This window comes from Erpetoichthys calabaricus, chromosome 4 (genome assembly GCF_900747795.2).
Source record: "Erpetoichthys calabaricus chromosome 4, fErpCal1.3, whole genome shotgun sequence".
Classification (NCBI taxonomy): Eukaryota; Metazoa; Chordata; class Cladistia; order Polypteriformes; family Polypteridae; genus Erpetoichthys; species Erpetoichthys calabaricus.
This window is the reverse complement of record NC_041397.2, coordinates 109,308,763-109,314,762: the sequence shown is the minus strand read 5'-3', so window position 1 is coordinate 109,314,762 and position 6,000 is coordinate 109,308,763. Positions and strand designations below refer to the sequence as shown.

General features: G+C 36.0%; 1 protein-coding gene across 2 annotated transcripts in view; it reads left to right on the top strand.

Moving 5' to 3' along the window:
* Window positions 1-215: 215 nt before the first annotated feature.
* The window catches only part of enox1 (ecto-NOX disulfide-thiol exchanger 1), a 722,268-nt gene continuing 716,483 nt past the window's right edge, over window positions 216-6,000 (top strand). For both annotated transcript variants that reach the window (XM_028799665.2, XM_051926915.1), the window contains exon 1: window positions 216-645. The gene's annotated coding sequence lies outside the window, so the exon portion shown is untranslated. The remainder of the gene's footprint in view (window positions 646-6,000) is intronic.

Below are 6,000 nucleotides of genomic sequence, written 5' to 3'. Positions count from 1 at the left end.
TTCTATAAAATACAGACTACAATATTCTTTACATATGTCTTTATTTAGCATTGCAGAATTCTGTACGAAAGCCACTTCTTCCTCTAAGCTGATTAAATCCAATTATGAGGCATATCATCTCCTCGTCTTTCATAATTTTCCAGTACTTTGCGCATGCTTCAGATGACACAACTGCTGACCCACGGGAGGTAATATTTACGAAAATAATAATAACAGAAGCGATAGCCTGATGAAGGACGGTGCGCTCTTAGCTCGACCGTCTGCACATCTGGTACCCCTTCAGCTCTGCGCATAACCCCCACCGCCCCCGGTTTCGCGCTTTCCAGTCTGTCCTCGCACCTGAAACGCAGCTTCCCCTTCTCGGCTCGCGCGTCTCCGCGGACGAAGCCGTGCACGGTGAACCGTGTCGCGCGCTTCAGTCGGTCCTTTGCAAATGGAACAGGCGGCGCAGCGTTAAGATGCAACGGAGCTAAAGCGCCCGAGAGCTCGGGCTGCTGTACAACTACTGCCGTCCTGCTTGCTTCCACGTTTGGAATATATTTTATTTTGCCTTCACCCCTGACGCCCAGAGCGGCGGCTGTTCGTGAGACAGCTGGTTTCCATGAAAAGTTCTACAGCCTTCTTTCGTTTCTGTCTTCTAAAACGGTAAGGCTCGTCTATTGTTGTGCCTTTTTATTTAACGGGTGAGTACTGTTTGTGCGCGTCTGTGTCACACAGACTTGGCAAGTGACAGACCGGGTGGTATGCTGAAGGTTGAGACGGCAGCACTAGAAAGCACATCTTCTGCCCTGACGGTGAATAAAACCGGGTTGAATTGATGCAGGCTTAGTCGGGAACTGTACACAAGGGATGGGAGCCGTAACGTTGTGCTACACCGCGTACAGCAGATCGAGGCGTGCTCTCTGAAACGAACACTGAAAAGCGCAGACGCGAGGAAAAGTCAGACACTCCGAGAACAGCACCGAACTGTAGTTCGCGCATTTCAGTCATTTTAGCGAAAAACATAATTCCAGCACTGTGTTGAATTGTAAAGCATCATATACGCACAGGTTATGTTGACATTTGGAATGTTATGGATATACGGGGACATGGAAATCGTTAACGTAAATTCCTAAGTATTACGTTACATGGTGATGATACACATGCAAGTAAAACCTGTTTTACTAATTGTATCTTGTTCAAGCGCTTCATGAGAAAAAGTTTCCAACATGCCAGTGCAAAAGGCGTGCTTTCAGTAATTTCATCCCTTTAATAAAGTACATCTGTTACTTGTGTTACTGTCGGTCATACCCGTGTTAAAAAAAACTTTTATTTGCATTCAAACAATAATTAAATCATTATTTTTCTATAATTTTCTGTAAAATAAACCTAATCGCATAATGATTTATACATTCCAAGTAGTCGCACATTCCTCGATACTTTTACACAGTTCAAAATAATTTCTTTCTTTCCGGTTTCTTTACAGAGGTTCTTAATGATTTTTGGTATCAGTGAAAACATATTCTGAAAGTTAACTGTTACATTTTGTTTGTTAATGTGAAACAGGTTGTTTACAATTGTAGAAGTGAAGTCGGAGAAAGTCTGACATTGCATTTCGTCTCATCTAATGATCTTTGTTTCCTGAATTCATCTGAAACTACCTTACCTTAATATTATATTTGTTATTCTTGTATATGCTGTTTCTGAGTTCTTATCAGACTTTGCCTAAGAAATACACACACACATACGCACGCACACCCCCACACACACATAATGAGTTGGATAGCTAAATACTAAAGCTAATGTGATTCCGGTGCTGATACTGCTTGCCTGTTGAAGAACTTGCTACAATTAAACCAGTTATTAGCATACAAATGTAAAGCGCTCCCATGTGACACACACAGTGAGCAGAGCTGTCAACTCAATCAGGTCCAGATTATCATGTCACCCAACGGCGGGTTCAGCACCATGGAGAGAGGTCGAATGACAACTGTGACAGGGTGAACCCCCGGAGCAGCGTCTCCCTTTCCTTATTCGCCTGCGATTTATACATTTGAAGTGCAAACCCAGGAGTATTCCTGATGTGTGATAAATCTAGTTAGGATTTTGTTTTTCCTTTTGAAAGCCATGAGACTGTTTTTGCATTGGCAGGCATACACTCATGCACATTTCTAAACTAATTTTCTCATCTTTTTCATTTTTGTATTATCATTTTTATTAGGTATACAGTATGTGCACATATACAATGGATTGTTAACATTTATGTCAGCCTGCGGCCTGTTTAGTAAAGGACATAAAATGCCAGTATAAAGTAGAAGATACAGTATGGTGAGACTGATAAGCATGGACACTCTGTGTTATACTGAACACATAGACACACCTACACATTCTTTTATTTACTCATTCATTACATTGTACAGTGGTTGCTAAAACATATCCAATGTTCTTTTTTCCTATTTTATCACTTTTTACATAGACAGAAAAAAAAATTCAACATCCATCTCCTTTATTGACCTTTAAACATTTTTGTAGAGATTAAAGTGTTCAGCTACCCAGATGGCTTGGAATATTCTATGTTCTTACATTGTACTTGATTATATCTGAATTTCCAAATAAAGATGTGTTTTCCACATGTGCTTGAAAAGTTATTTTGTAGTAAACACTGCGTTCTGTTTAGAAGTTCAGCTGTGAGACATCAGATTTTGTTTAACAACAAAAAGAGACTACTAATTAATACTATGTGTGAACCAGAGTATTTGCGGTTCTGTTCTTACATCATTTTAAAATCTTATTTTCAAATGTTTGCTGTCTCTAATTTAGTCTGTTTGAAAAATATTGTGCATACAAATGTAATGTGTGCATGTAATTTTCATAGCAAAAAAAAAAAAATGCTCCAATCATGCAACCACCCCGAGTAAATTTCTTTTTTCTTGATTGAAGTATCAGATTTTGTTATGTGCTGTGGTCTAATTCCGCAATCAATGACTTAATTGTATCAGTGGTTCTTTAAAGAGTTTCGTCTGCATGCTATATGAGTAGCATATGGTTGGTGTTAGGGTCAGTGCATTTACTTATTGTACTGTAATAATGCAGTTGAATCAAAGTACCTTTTCATTGTATGTTTATGCTTACATACTCGTGATAATATTTAAACAGATACAGCATGTTTTGGGCTATGTCAGAAATATGCCAGCTGCTGTTACTCTGGGTTTTCACAATAATGAGACATGTTATGAACTTTTCTTGAATATACACAGCATTTTTCAGTAGATATAATGACATTTTCCTAATAGGCACAAACAATGCCACCTTTCAAATAACAACAGAACATCATACCTTGATATTTTTGATATGGATATACAGCTATGTGCTAAGGAGTAAATTGAAATAACATGAACATCTTTTTTGTATTAGTTAAATACATAACATAGATGAACTATTCTGGAGACCTTTCCTAATAGATGCAATACAGATCTGAAATGGCTTATTTTCATAATTCATATCAGGCTTGATTTTTTTTGTTTACATGTAATCCATTATTAGCAAGCCTTTTGCTTTGGCCATGTGCTATACATTTCTTACGTGATATTTTTATGTTTGATTGAAATTATCTGCTGGTTGATAACATTAACTTTGCTGGTTTATGCAGGTCTCAGCTCCAGGGCTCTGCTCCAGGGTACAGCAGACTTAAATTGCTTTTGTTTGCAAAAATCTTATGTCTTATTTGTCTGGTAGTATGCTTTACTAGCTCACATAGTAAACATTAAGCAACAAGGTCACAGGTTTACATCCCACCACTGCCTCTCTGAGCAACTCTGAAAATGTTGTGTTGCTTGAATGAGTGAGTTTAAAAGGAAGAACATTTACCATTGTTTTATAAAGCAAAATATGGAGTAGCTTTTAGCATGTAAACCACAATATAAAATAAGCTTTCATTCAATTCAGCTATTGAAGAGAAAAAGCAGTTCTGCAGTGGTGCCAAGTTTTCTATAGAGCGTGCATTATGTAAAGCCCACTAATATAAAACAGGATTTGTGTTTTTTAATTAAAAAATAATGCACATTAGTATATTGAATGATATTTTAAAAGCAAGATTTTTGACTCAAGCCTTTTTGAACTGATACAGAAACTATGGCAAACACATTTTAGCATTTTGCATACATTATAACCAAAATAGAAACGTTTCAAAATGGCTATGCTCCAAAGTAAGAAAAACCCAAAGTCACTATTCCATTTATCATACTGTATTAAATGAAGTAAGTCAGTCCTGTATGCGTTAAGTAGTATGTTTTGTATTGTGTTTTTATACAAAAGGTTTGTGACATAAGACTATAAAATGTGCAAAATTACATTATTTACAGTTTTGTCACCATACAGTTAACAACACAGCATTATCAATGAAAAAGACATTATAGTGGTCAAAGAGAATAAATAGTTGTCCAGTATTGCTGAGTAAAAAGGTTTGGAAGACTTATAGCATATACATTTCATTACTTTGCCAATTTATCCAAGACAATCGTGTTTTCATTTTTGCCAGTTGTTACTGACCCAATAGGAAACCAAAGCGTAATTAGATTTTTAAAGAAGTATAGGAAGGTTCATATAAGCAATTATTTGGTAGCAAATATGGATTACCTATTTCTCTGACATTAAAATTTTAGTGTGTTTTTAGAATGAATAAAAAAGCAGTGCTGCAGCAAATTGGAATTCATTCATGCTAGTACAACAATCCTCCATGACCTTTAGTGAAGAAAATCTATATCAGAGGGCAACATGAGATTGGAAAGTGCAGCCAATATTTAAAAGGTTATCTGTAAGTACAGGTCATGTACTTAAAAGTACATTCCAAAAGGCTCTCCAGATCACCGGGATTCTGTTTTGCTCATGAATTCAAACTCAGTCCTCTTAGACATTGATGCTAACAAACAATATTTATTTAATTTATTTATGCATCAACAAAAATGATTTGCTGATCCATTATTCTGAGCTTACTGATCCTTACCAGGGTCATCTGATGGGAGAGCATTATCTGTCAGCGATGGATGAAAGACAGGGGCCCACTTTGCATGGTGTAACAGCCAGTCTGCCTGACAGGATATCAATGGATCGTGAAAAGAAAATCCAATAATATAAAGAAAATATATGTAAACTTGAGCAAGAGAACACATTTAACTTAGAAGGCTCTTTAGAACAGAATCAAAACTAGAGCCCAAAAATAGACTGTCAATAACCTGCTTCTTCAATGTAATGCTATAAAACTATTATACTACTACTACTACTACTACTACTACTACTACTAATAATAATAATAATAATTATTCAAATCTTGTAAATAGTGTTATTTTAACATTTTAATGTAATGTCAGCAAAAACAAACAGTGTTTTGGTACACTGAAAGTTGGCTACCTCTGTAGTTTCCTTTTTATCATTAGAAATATAGGAGAGTAGAGTTTTTAGCAGCTATGGTTAATTTTAACTCTCTCATTGATTGCCCGTGTCACTAAATGTAGCAATCTATGACAGCTGAAAGCACTCACAACTTAGAAAATCAATTTCAGCTTCTGACAGGTGAACGGAAGTAGCAGACAAATTTTTTTTCCTTTGTTGTAACACTATGTGGTTAAATTGATGAGTAGTCAACTTATGTGTGACAAGCTTTGTTTTTACTTTCAAAAGTGTGCTCACCTGAATGTAATATTTGGCAGATAAAAGGTATTGACTCAGAAAAAAACAGAGATGTCCACTAGAGGGAAGGAATGAGACTTTCAACTTTTGACATCCTTGTAAAGTGGTCCTAATAGTTTGTAATTAGTGGAAATACGTTAAAGAAAACTGAATACAAGCAGTATTATTGTAAAACACTAGTTGTCAAAAACATGCTCCGTGCAATCAGAAAATAAAAAGAGTAGTGGTCAATGTCCCATGACATATATTACATTATCTATCTATCTATCTATCTATCTATCTATCTATCTATCTATCTATCTATCTATCTATCTATCTATCTATCTATCTATCATA